Here is a 14,563-nt window from a genome sequence, read left to right on the forward strand (position 1 = left end):
CACATACACACTGAAACAACTAGCAGTGAATTTGTCCTCTGCATTTAAAGCCATCCTATAAACTAGTGAACACACAATGCTAGGAGCAGTGGGCAGCACATTTCTGCACCCGGGGAGCAGTGGGGGTAAGGTACTTTGCTCAACTGCACTTCGGTTCCTGACCTGTCCTGGGATTCGAACCAGCGACCCTCCATTTACAAGCCCAATTCACGGACTTTCCCCAGAGCTGCAGGCCACTTTCCTTCAGATGAAGTCTTCTCCCAGCAAGAAGTGAGACGGATCACACTATATGTTTATACACTGAAAAAAATTGGAGTGACATTTACTTAAAAAAAGCTGGACAAGTTTTTCCACACAGAAAGTGTTTGTTGTCTTTACTCGGGCTATTTATAAGTACTATTTATTTAAAAGAAGCACTTATTTTTTTTATGAAAATGCAAAAATAAATTAAAGTAAATTGCAGATTCACTGATGTCCCTCAATTACATTTTACTTGGAAATATCAAAAAATGAAGCCAGTGAACTGGTTTAGTGAATATTACTTGGAACGAATGATTCAATTTACATACAAAACTGAGGACACATAATAACAAACAATCACTCATCAAGTAATGCACTACATCAAAAACTACTATTTTAAAGTAAAAGCACTGAATTCGTATTTTTTTGTAGAATTTATAAAGATGATTGATTGAAATAATAATTACACGGCCAAAAAATGTTTTTTTTCAGTGTACTAATGCACTTGAAGAATCATGTTCTTTGATTTTTCAAGCGCATTCAACACCATCCAACCCAACATACTCAAACACAGGCTCATAAAGATGGGGATGGATCTTTCCTTTATCTCCTGGATCACAGATTACCTGACGAAGAGTATGTCAGGTTGAGGAACTGTGTTTCTGGGACATTAATGAGCAGCACAGGGGCTCCACAAGGCACTGTTCTGGCTCCATTCCAGTTCTCACTGTACACAGGGGACCTCAGATACAACTCTGAGTCCTGCCACATCCAGAAATTCTCCAATGACACTGCTATTGTGGCGTGTATCAGGAATGGACAGGAATATGAATATAGGGATCTGATAAAAGCCTTCAGTGACTGGAGTCACAAGAACTATCTCCTACTGAACACCTCAAAGACTAAGGAAATGCTCAGAGATTTCTGCAGGTTCAAGCCACCCCTTCTACCAGTGAATACCTGTGGGGTGGACATGGAGGTGGTGCCAAGTTCTAAGTATCTAGGTGTATACCTGGATAATAAGTTGGACTGGTCCCTAAACACAGACGCTCTCTACAAAAAGGGGCAGAGCCACCTTTTTTTCTTCCTGAAGCTCAGATCTCTGGACATCTGTAGTAAGATGCTGAAGATGTTTTATCAGTCTGTGGTGGTAGTGTATTGTTTTATGCTGCAGTCTGCTGGGGAGGCAGCATCACACACAGAGATGAAGGCGGTTGGACAGACTGGTATAAAGAGCTGGTTCTGTGGTTAGAGCCAGGTTGGACACACTGGAGGAGGTGGTGGAGAGATGACCTGTCAACATGTTCCAGGCCATCCTGAAATACCCAGATCATCCGCTACACAAAACCTTAATGGACCAAAAAAACAGCAGTGGACGGCTCCTCTCTCTCTCTGTTGCAGGACGAAGAGATACAAGAGATCCTTCTCTCCTACAGCCATCAGGCTGTCTCATTCTAACAGAGATTCTACCAGACTAACTGAATTTACCCTCAGGGATAAATTAAGTCATTTTGATTTGATGTTGGAATCAGGTTTTATGCCTCAATGTATAATTTATTGAGGTCCTGAGACCAACCAGAAGACCCAATAGTGTCGCAGAGAAATCTCTGACATGTTGCTGGTGTTTTGCAGAGTGAAGAGAAGTATCTGAAACAGACCACAATGTGATGGGAAGGCTGGTTTTGGTCTGGACTCTTCTGCAACTGCTACCTTTTAGTATCCTCGAGCCAAGTCCAATGATGTGTTGAAACATGCTCTGACTAGTCAAGTGACTCATCAACACATCGCTTCAAGCCTCTATACCATGGGTCTCAAACTCGTGGCCCGCGGGCCAATTGTGGCCCTCGTGACAATATTTTGTGGCCCCCGACTTGATATGAAAGCTTAATGTGAGTTTTAAATGAATGGTACTTTACCGTGTGTGTAAGGTCCCTTTAATTACTTTTTTGGTAATTTTGTGTCTTTTTTAAATAATTTTGTCTCTTTTTTGGTAATTCTGTGTCTCTTTTTTAAATAATTTTGTCTCTTTTTTGGTAATTCGGTGTCTTTTTTGGTCATTTTGTGTCTTTTTTGGTCATTTTGATACTGCCTCCAGTGGCCCCCAGGTAATTTGAGTTGAGACCCCTTCTCTAGAGTCAACGAAGAACCTCAGATCAGCACTGGAGCAGCCCATGACGGCTCAACCATGACCATCAGACCTTCAGTACCACACTTAATAATACTGAACTTACACCTTTTCACCAAAAATCACCTGTGTCTGAGCCACATTCTCTCACTGACACAGTCAGATCAACTGCCGGCAAAGGTTAAAACCACACACACACACACACACACACTTCCATACCATGAAAGACTCACACACACTCATCCTTGCTGTTGGCGGCCTCTTTGTTTTCAGCATCATCTAACTTCTTTACAGGTGACTGAGTGACCCCTGCCTGGAGATTAAACTAATTTCTTTAACAACTGTGAGCGGCGTGTCACATTTACTGCTGTCTGCCTCCACACAGGACGGGTAAGCCAAGGAACTGAGCGTGTGTGTGTGTGTGTGTGTGTGTAATGGAAACCTGTGTTGTCATGTGCTTTTGATGAGCCACTATCATCTAAAATAATTTCAGCAGAGATTACTTTCACAGAACAGAGAGACAGGAGAGTACTGCGAAAAGTCATCTCTTAAAAACAAGAAAAAAAGTAAAAAAATAAGTTTATTTTGCTTAAAACTAGCAAAATTATCTGCCAATGGAACAAGAAAATTTGTCTTGTCAAGACTTTCCAACACAAGTTAAAAGATCTAATCTCAATGAACCCACAAATACCTTAGAATTAGTGTATTCTAACTAATAACAAGTAGCCTGGGTATACCCATACTGTCTTGCACGCTCAAGTTTAATTTCGAACCTCCATCCAGTCTGGCAACCAGGGCAGTTTCTTAGCCCTGTTTTAGGGATCCAATCACAGAGCGGGGAGGGACGGCAAGACGATGACGTGTACTACTCGGCACTTGGAAGCTTGTAGTTTTCTTACTGATCCAACATGGCTGCTGCAGACGCGAAACTCTCTTTAGCTGTAGATGGTGTTTTAAATAGTTTAGAGCGAAAGTTGAAATGCGAAAGGTCTCTCGGCGGCTCCACTGTCCCCCGGCTCGTATCGAGATCACCGGTAGCGGGGCTAGCGGCGGTGATCTGGCTACGAGCCGGGGGACAGCGGAGCCGCCGAGAGACCCGCAGCAGCTTGTTTATTGCCCATAAAATCCATGGATGTGTGTGGCTGAATGACATGAGGGGGAATAAAGCGTGAAAATAAATAATCTTGCAGAAAGCGAGAACTGGAGAAGCAACGCAGCAAGCAACACTCTCACAGACACACACACAACAAACATCCATTTCTGTTGTTCTACATACGTCATCTGGTATAACTGATACGATTGGCTAAGAGCTACCTACAGACGCTTTTGATAGACATTCTAAGCGCCCAATAAATGGCTCCGGAGGATCGTAAACCACACCTCCTCTACGGAGAAATGAACGGTTGGTGTCCAGACCTAATCTCATTTGAGATTAGTCTGGTGTTAGCCAGGCTAAATAACAAGTGCATTTTTCTTGATTCTAATGAAATACATGTGACCTATATTCTCAATATGTTGAAAAATATTCTTGAATTAATAAGTAAATGGTACAGCCATCATCTTGACATAATGATATGCAGAGGCATTATATTTCTAGAAACCAGCAAAGTCATATTAAAAACTAGTGTACTTTTCTTGATACAGCTACAAAGATTTTTCTCTGTACACAGAATATTTTTCTTAAAATTCTTGAAATTAAGCAAAAGCAGTGGAATCTTTATATCAAACAAGTGAAACAGTCTAAAATAAAAACTGCTTACTATGAAGAACTATCTTATCAGACAAAAAATAAGCATATATCCCCTTGATCTAAGATATTTAGTCTTACTTAGATTTCAGTTTTTGCAGTGAAGGCAGATAGCCTCTGTATCTTTAAGAATGTAAAACTGTTATTAGTTGGAGATAATTAATGTTAATTCCGTAAATTACTAATCTGTGTTATTTTACTTCCGGTGCCCCCTGGTCATAATATCTTGTTAGAGGAACTGACACTGGCTATCAGTAGTTTTTTCCAGATCAATAGGATATTAAATAAATCAGTGAAAAAATGTTTAATGCTAAAGTATGAAGGTGAGCCCCCCTTTCCCATAACCTTCCCAAGGATACAATATGTTGAAGATAACAGTTTCATGTTGAAACTCGTAAAATGACTATTTCATATTGAGAATGAAGTCAAATGAATGACTTAATACAAACTGTAAAAAATGTAATACTGTACTACTAAGGGCCCAAATCAGGGATGGACAACTTAAATGCTGGATGCTATGATGAAACTGCAATTTTAAATATGTTAACAGTGCAGTAACTTAACATATTTCATGCTCAAATGCATGTATAACAGTATAAATAAGAATACAAAATGTTTGAAGCAATTAGAAAATAACCACTTACTGTATTTTTTTTTTCCAGCGCAAGAACAGCAGACCAACATTATTTGCAAGAAGTAATTTTGTGCATTTGACACTGCACAGATTTCATGCTCAAATGCATGTAGTTGTACTGAGGGCCACTTAAAGTGAGAATGCGGGCCGTATGCAACCCCCGGGCCTCCAGTTGCCCATCCCTGGCCCAAATACATCTGGGGCTGTTTTCATAGTTAGGGCCTGTTATGACCAAGGAAGGTCCAGGGCTGGCTGGGAGTTTGTGACTGATCTTGAACCTGTTCCATGCTTTAAATAATGTGTACAAGGCCTGAGGCAAGGTCCTGTAAGCAGTCCACCTATTTGTTCAACCTTACAGGCTGTTTGTGGACTGTGGAGGCCACCGGGACCACAAATCACTTCAAATTCTCTTTAGACAGTTATGATCCTTTTTTATTGGAATATAAGAATATATGCTGATATTAATACTTTTTGGTGGTATACTCACAATTATAAACAAAACCTGCCAACTTGTGCAGCCTTATTTTTATTAGGGTAAACACTATGATGTTCATGTTAATACAGACCGAGAAACTTCTTTATACTTTTTTTATTTTGCCCCTAAAATATGTTTACTATGCCTTGTTGGTATAATTTTTTCAACACAACCTCACCTATATGACCTGATAATTATTTCACTTTTACTTCACTTTGACAACAACAGCAACATAAAATGAGATTTTGCAAATTCAGTTTTTTTTTTTACTTTCAAAACACAATCATGCTCAATGAAGAAATTTAAATGTTGATAGCAAATACAACAAGAGATAAAATGAGGATAGCATCTAGTTTTATATTTTTTAACTAAAAATATTTGACCTTTTTTATGAATATAATTGGCCTATCATCATCAAACAACAACTGGCATGGAGTTTCAAGCCAGTATTTAAGAGGGAAATGGGCGGTAAGGCTCGAAGCTGCTTTGTTTTAACGTTGTGACATCATGAAGAAGCAATGCACTGGCGCTTTCATGGACGCCATTGTTACTGTCTTGTGCTCACTGAAATATCTGACCATTCTGGTGACCATCCAGACCTCCTAACTTCACCATCTCAATAAGTGATTCAACAGTTTTCTATGTGACTCTATGTAAGACAAGTCTAATGTTACGTGTCTACAGGAGCCGTCATTTCCATGCTTCGGTATTGATGTAAGCTAGCCTGGCTAACACCAGACTATATCACAAATGAGGTCTAGTCTGGAAATCAGCTATTCATTTCTCCGTAGAGGAGTCGTGGTTTACGATCTTCCAGAGCCGTTTATTGAGCGCAACAAATGTCTATCATAAGCGTCTGTACGTAGCTCTTAGCCAGTCGTATCAGTTATACCAGATGACGTATGTAGAGCGACAGAAATTGATGCTTACGTAGCCAGACTAGCCCATCTCTACTTTGGGACTAAAATGCTCAGTTCTGCTTCTGAAACGTTTTTCTGCAGCATGTTCTGACTCTGGCTGCTCACAGTCTACTGGCAGTGTTGGTGTGTGTGTGTGTGTGTGTGTGTGTGTTGGAGCGAGTTGCTTAATGCGTTGCTTCTCCAGTTCCCGCTTTCTGCAAGATTATTTATTTTTACACCTTATTCCCCCTCATGTCATTCAGCCACACACATCCACTGATTTTATGGTTAATAGACGAGCTGCTGCGGGTCTCTCGGCGCCTTCGCTGTCCCCCGGCTCATAGCCAGATTACCGGCGTTACAGCAGTGAGTGGTAGCGGGGCTAGTTGGTGGATTAGGCTTTGGCCAAATCCTGTCGGAAGCAAGGCTAAAACATCCTTTTTGGTGGTGAAACAGGAGTGTTAAGTTAAACATTGTTCTTCTTTTAAATACATTTTGGCTCTAAACTACCTAGAACACTGTCTACAGCTAGATCCAAAGAGAGCTTGGCGTCTGCTGCAGCCATGTTGGATCCGTAAGAAAACTACAAAACTACAAGCTTCCATCTGTCGAGTAGTACACGTCATCGTTTTGCCGTCCCTCCCCGTTCTGTGATTGGATCCCTAAAACAGGGCGAAGTTCGAAATGAAATTGAGCGCGCAAGGCAGTATGGGTATACCCAGGCTAGATGTGAGCAGCCATGCAATGCATATTGGTGACGTTGGCCACTCCTCATTTGCATAAGGTTGACGTCTGTGTTCAACTCTAGAAACCTCCCCAAAATGTGGTCAAACTAAATGTTGTCTAAACTGATATCATAGCAAGAATGCTCATGTCCTATAGATGCACAACAAGAGGTTCTCAATGTACAACTGTGAATAGTTTTTATATTTCAACATTTGCACATACACTGGCAAACATCATTTACATCACACACAACAAGACAGTGACAACCTTAAACCTTCCCTTTACTTTTCAAATATTATGCATTATTAAAACATCAAACTATAAAGAGTAATTACTATAAAATGTGTGTGCGCTTTGAGAATGAAAACATCCGGAGAGCTTAATGTAAGTCAGCTCTGAGAAAGGTGAGTTGCATGAAATGATGAACTCTTCCCTGACATAAACACATGCCATGTGAGGATCTACTGTCGTTACATATTTGTGAGTAATGTGTTTTATTAAGTGCTGCTTCTATTTTAGCAGCAGCTCCGTATGTCCCCTCTTTCATAGAACCTATTTTGGTCAGTTGTCACACTTTGTTCAAGCTTGAATTCAAGAGGTCAGATGGAAACATCTGCAGCTGTTGAGTATGTTACGTAATCTAAAGGGTTGATTTACTTCATCAGGAGCATGAAGGATGTCCTTATAGCGGGGGAACCACAAAGATCCCTGTGGATCACTCTTACTGTCCCCATGCTGATATGCATTCCCATTGTCATATTGTCTATCTATAAATGGATGGTTAGAACAATGTGGTTATATTACATGACATGTAATGTTACTGTGTTAACCCATTTAGGCCTAAAGCGCCTGGAAAAAAATGCCTGGAAAACCTATGGGCGATTTTCAAATGACCCCCTAAAACCTGTTTTTCTGGAAATTCAACACCTACTAAATAATAGATTTTTTAGCCTCTGTAGCAGATAAAAATGAAATTCAAAAAGTATTTGAGAGCTTATACCCGTGGCTTTCATACGAAGTTGAGTTTATTTGTCCAAACCTTCAATAAAGTTTTTAAAAAAATCAACAAACTCAGCAAATGTTACATTTGACTGAATAAAAAATCCTATGCATAATACTAATACATGCCCATTAGCAAGATGCAAACATGATACGACCACTGGAAGAACAAGACATAGTTCTCATTAGCCTACTGTAATAAATTTTTTTTTATCATAATAATAATAATAATAATAATAATAAATAATAATAATACATTTTATATGTTGCACTTTTCAGGGTGCTCAACGACGCATAAAGTAATATAAACAGTCATGATTTCTTATATCATCATCACAATCAATTATTATTATTATTAATATTAATATATTATTAATAATATTATTATTATATCCAGATGGCCACAAATCTGTCTGTTCTTCGATGAAAATATGTCGTCTAAAAACAAATTCCTCATCCATAAATGCCGGTCGATTGGTTCCGAGGGTTCAAAGTCCGAATCAGCAATTAAATCATCGGCGCTGTTTTCATCTAGACCGCTTCCGTCACTTACTGCTGAGCTCCTCCGCTATAGTCGTCTTCCTCCATGATTTCAAAGTTCTGGAAAAGTCCAATGTTGTATTACGACACTCCCGCATGTATTCTGATCATGATTCTGATGCATTTCATTGGGCAAGAGACCGAAAATAGGTGAAAAAAAATAAAAATACTACAAAATGACATATCCGCTGTCCCGGCCTTAATGGTAGAGTGATGCAACATCGCTCCCGGTTTTAATGGTAGAAATGCGATAATGCTTTCCCGGCGTCAATGGGTTAAATGATGAGACTACATTAGGGTTACTGTTTGCTTAGGTTTATGAACAGTACCACTTGGTAAAGTTTCTGGTTAGAGGACCCTCATCATCACAGTTACCATAATAACCATGTGGTCAAGCTTCAGCTACATTTCCATGCAAGAAAACTGCATCGTCAATAACGTTTGAAGAGAAACTCGGGTGCTTGATGTATTACAAAATGTTTGTAATATAGGTCAGTGGACGTCCACACACAGAGAAGATCAGGATGGATAGGTGGGTCAAACAAATACTGGACATTCACACACGAGACTGTTAAATGCATCCCATGTGCAACCAAATGTCACTGTTGACGAAAATCTATGCCAAACCATGATCCTTTAGCAAACATAACCAAGCAGTTTTGGTGCCTACTTCTAACCAAACCGTGACCAAACTACAGCTGCGGAAGAAAAAATGTTTCCCTTGAAATATAATTGAGAGTGTAGTTGCATTGTATGGGAACAGAGTTTTTGGAAGGTCAGGGAACAATGAAACAATTAAAAGAACTCAGTGTTGACTGGAAACAGGAAAACAACAGCGGTGTCCTTCCAACCCTGTATCCTGACTACATGGATATTAATTCATTCATTCATTATCCTCATCCAGACTTAGGTCAGCCAATCCCAGCTGACACTAGCAGAGAGACGGAGTACACCCTGGACCAGACCTGGGCATTGGGCGACCCAGAAATTGGAAATCAATACAACCGCAGTGCTTTTATTTTGAAGGTGGTTTACGTATATGTGCCTGCATGCATACCCACCTGCAAAGACTCAACTCTTTAACTGATAGTTCACTAGATTTATTTAAAATCGAAGCTCCATGAAAATAAAACTAAGACATTCCTTGGTCACCTTGTGAATCCACCATAAGAGCTACGAGGTGGTAAACAATAACAAACATTAGCATTAGCACTTGAAGAAACAAGCACTTTTACTATAGTTAAGACAACATATATAGCCACTAATATATATGACAGAAGAAAATAAACTTTAACAAACCTTGTGCCCTGTCAGCCACTATAGAAGCCTTTTTCATACTTAATATCAACTTTATATTACTTACGACATACTCGTTATTATTATTAACCATCAGTTTTTCCTTTTACCGTTCCACCTGTTACTTCCTGTCACTACCTTTCAACATTAAGGCACCTGTTTCACACTGGACGGCGCCTTTTCAAAATAAAAGCATCACATCATTGTAAAACACCTAGAAAATGTACAAACATGAAAAACAAGCTATATAATACAAAAACACCAATAGGAACCTTGCTAAAGGTCATTTACAGTTGTGTTTAAAATAAATGGGAAAGTGATATAGTGATTGGAGTATTTACTACTTTTTACTGCTATATTGGATTTACTCCACATTAACAGTCTTATCATAACATGTATTCGTATCAGTAGCAGCTCAAAACCAGATAATTTACTGCTTTAATTTATTTGCTACTGGCTTGTGAAACCCACTTAGAAAAAAATACAAATTCTTAGACATAGGCCTATTTAAACTTAATTTTACTTTTATAGTGGAGTAATTCAGTTACTCACTCAGTTACTTTTTGGGAGAAGTAACTAGTAACTATAACTTATTACTTTTTAAAAGTAACGTGCCCAACACTGCCTGCCGAATACTCTGCAGTCAAGTCCTCATACCGAAAAAACGACACTGAAACATAATATGATCACAACGACCTAAACTCTTGGTTGTGGCTGGAGGAGACAGTGGTCATGGTGGGAACAAACCAATGCTGCCTGTAGGGAGTGAATGGGATATGAAACAATCTGGTTTCAAAGACACTTTGAAGTCTCCACCACGACTTCCTCCCAGGGAGGTTTTGTGTTGTAAACAATATCACACAGCTTTGCTTCTGACAGATGCCAATCATTATTCACACCACCTGCTCGTCAGGAAAGAGAGATCATTTAAAGTGCTTTTGAAACACTGATCGTGATCATGATCGGGGACAGGAACGCTAAATAATAGCTTCTGAATATGATACCTGCATTTCATGTCCTGACCACATTTCTCTGTCGTCTGCCTGTCTGCACTGTAATGACACACAAAAGAAAGTAAGCAACAAATGATTCATATGACTCACATGACATGACTCACGGCTGTAATCTGGCAATTATGTCGTTAGAGTTTGCTTTTAATATCCACAGAGAGACAATTTGGTGTCTGCTGTTAAAATACATGAAAAGTAAAACATGTTTTAATGGCATGAAATAGTAAATGAACAGCAGCTGTTTTTTTTTTTTTTTGGAAAAGCTCACTGACTGAGGTGAAAATAAAATATATGCTGCAGGTAAATGAAGGATGAAGTTTGTGCATGCTGCTCTCTCTGGTTCATAATAAATGCATTAAAGTAAAGCTCCTGGGCACTTTAAAGCTTCATACAGGAGGAATTTGACTGAATATCTGAGAGATTATCAGCAGAATTAGATGTTAATGTGAATCTTCAGTTTATTCCTGTATTCAGGCTGTGAATACACTGTGAGCTGTGTATCAGATGTTCATGTTGTCTTTGCCGATCCCTTCAGACCTTTACAGAAACTGTTCTTTTAACCTCTTATTGCCGAATCGGAATAAAATTTTATTTTACCGAGAAAGCTCAGGTGTTGTCGTTTCAATCCAATCCACTTTATTTATATAGCACAATTTTAGCAAACACAAGGTTTCCAAAGTGCTGCACAAACAATAAATAGATAATAATCTTTAAAAAACCTATGACTATTTCAATAACCTATTATAATTCTTGTTTCATTGCTATGTTGTGTCTTTGTTTTGTTTTTCTAGTTCCTTGCTCTGTATAATTCTATGTTCCTTGTTCTTTTTTAATTTTATGTTATATTAGGGAATCCCACTATTCAAGCCCTGTAGAACCTGATAATGTAATAAATTCCTGATAATGTAATAACCCCGATAATGTAATAAAAATCTGCACTTGAGTCCATTGAAAATGTAATAAAACCTGATAATGTAATAACCTCCCGATAATGTAATACAGTGCATTTCCCAATAATGTAATACACTTTTTACCAATAATGTAATAAAGTATAACACTAAGCACCTTTAGATTTCAAAAAGCTGTTGAATGCATTCGTGTGTCATGGATACCTCTTTTGTTAAAAACGGATGAACGGGTCAAAAGTTTATAAACATTCAACTTTGACCTGTTGGTGGCGCTAGAGCTCTTGAGCTAGTGTTGCCCACACAGTATCACCACTTAAACTCAAGTAATGGGTGGTCTGCTGTTAAATTATTACAATATTGGGGAATTATTACATTATCAGGACTTGAGAAATGAAGGCGAACCTGATAATGTAATAACCTCCCATTAATGTTATACTTTATTACATTATTGGTAAAAAAAAAAAAGTGTATTACATTATTGGGAAATACACTTTATCACATTATCGGGAAGTTATTACATTATCAGGTTTTATTACATTTTCAATGGACTCAAGTGCAGATTTTTATTACATTATCGGGGTTATTACATTATCAGGAATTTATTACATTATCAGGTTCTACAGGGCTTGAATAGTGGGATTCCCTTATATAACATAAAATAAAAAAGAACAAGGAACATAGACTTACACAGAGCAAGGAACTAGAAAAACAAAACAAAGGCACAACATTATTAATAATATTACATTATCCCTCCCTCTGTGTTGCTACCTTGCCGTGGTGGGGAGGCTTGTGTACTTCCATGACCCTGGAGGCTATACCGGCAGGGGTTATACCCCCAGTAGGTCTTACCAAGCCGGGCAGGTTTCGGGGTAGAGGTCCGACGAAAGGCAACACCTGGTCCTCCAGGTTGGGGGTTGGGCATGGGGCTACCAACCTCACCCCATAAAAACAATACCTGTTACAGATACGCAAACAAGAGTAAACCATGATATCCCGCCCAGGGGAGAAGATGGACCTTTGTCAGAAGGATTTATGACGCAGGGTGGTGAAAGCCTGAAGCACTCGGAAGCCACTCTGCCGAAAAGCATCCTTTCAACCAGGGTAACAACCACCATCGGTACATGGAACGTAAGGACCATGTTCGAAGCTGGAAAGACCACACAAGTTGCCAACGAGATGAAGAAGTACAACCTTGCCATACTCAGAATCAATGAATCAAGATGGACAGATTCTGGACAGAAAAGGCTGGCCACAGGAGAGCTGCTGCTGTACTCGCGCATGAGGAGGACAACGCACACCACACCCAGAGAGTCGCTCTGATGCTGTCCAAGGCTGCTCAGAGAGCACTTATGGAATGGGAGGCACATGGACCGAGAGCAATTGCAGCCACCTTCAAAACAAAGAAGGAAAGGACGAATTCTATAGCAGGATTCAGACCATCATCCCGAGATACCCAGGAAGAGACATTACCATCTTAATGGGAGACCTCAATGCAAAAATTGGAAGTAACAACAGAGGCTATGAGAGGATAATGGGGCAGCATGGTCTTGGAGAGATGAACGAAAATGGGGAGAGTTTCGCAGACCTATGTGCAAATAACAACCTTGTCATAGGAGGAAGTGTTTTCCCCCACAGGCGAGTACACAAAGCCATATGGGTATCACCAGACCTCTCCATTGAGAACCAAATAGACCATGTATGCATCACAAAGAAGTTTAGGAGGTCCCTCCTAGATGTACGAGCCAGAAGAGGAGCTGACGTAGCATCAGACCACCATCTCCTCGTTGCCAAAGTCCAATTGAAGTTGAGGAGAAACTGGACAGGTGAGACGAACCGGAGAAAAAAGTCAACACCACACTATTAAGAGATCCAGCAGCAGCAGAGAAATTCAAGATCACGCTAAAGAATAAGTTCCAAGCCCTGCAAGAGCTAGATGAAGGTGAGGAAAGAGACATAGATGAGATGTGGAAGGTGGTAAAGGAAGCTGTAATCACAACCTGCGACGTAGCACTGGGACCACAGAAAGGTAACCACAAGCCGTGGATATCAGCCGAGTCAATTAAGAAAGTGGAGAAGAGGAAGGAAAAGAAGGCAGCCCTAAACAGCAGTCGGACAAGAGCAGAGAAAGTGAAGGCACAAACAGAGTACAGGGAAGCAAATAAGAACGTGAAGAAAAGCTTGAGGGCAGACAAGAGGAACTACATGAGGCCCTTGCATTAGAAGCAGAAGAAGCAGCTAGACATGGGAATTTGAAAGACCTGTACGACATCACCAAAAAGCTGGCAGGAAAGACCAGTAAACCTCAAAGACCGGTAAAGGACAAAGAGGGAAAGCCAATAACTGGGGAGGAAGGACAGAAGAAAAGATGGATGGAACATTTCAAGGAAATACTTAACAGACCAGCCCCACAAGACCCACCATACATCCATCAGGCAGACAGAGATCTGCCAAACTGTGCAAACTACAGGGGGATCATGTTACTATCCATCCCAGGAAAGGTCTTCTACAGGATCTTACTGGACAGGATGAAAGATGTGATTGATCCTCAGCTCAGAGACCAGCAGGCTGGCTTCCGCAAAGACAGATGGTGCATAGACCAAATTGCCACACTGCGCATCTGGAACAGTCACTAGAGTGGAACTCACCGATATTTGTAAACTTCATCGACTACGAGAAGGCTTTCGATAGTGTGGACAGGAAGACCCTCTGGAAGCTTCTCAGACACTATGGCGTCCCAGAGAAACTAACCAACATCATCAGAAACACCTATGAGGGAATGACCTGCAGAGTGATTCATGGATTCTTGTTCCTGCTGGTGATGGATTGGGTAATTTTATTACAATATGTATATTGAATATATAAATTGTATTATTTTCTTAGTTATTATGTTATTTTCTTTCTTTTAAAACTGTGCCAAATAAATCAAATCAATAACACAATACAAAGAGATGTAGTAAACAATAG

The 14,563-nt window shown here is 39.8% G+C and overlaps 1 pseudogene; it reads left to right on the forward strand.

The window, feature by feature from the left end:
- The first annotated feature begins 12,631 nt into the window (after nt 1–12,631).
- Nucleotides 12,632–14,232, forward strand: LOC131991468 (uncharacterized; annotated as a pseudogene).
- Nucleotides 14,233–14,563: the final 331 nt, after the last annotated feature.

The sequence above is a fragment of the Centropristis striata genome, chromosome 18 (genome assembly GCF_030273125.1).
Source record: "Centropristis striata isolate RG_2023a ecotype Rhode Island chromosome 18, C.striata_1.0, whole genome shotgun sequence".
NCBI lineage: Eukaryota > Metazoa > Chordata > Actinopteri > Perciformes > Serranidae > Centropristis > Centropristis striata.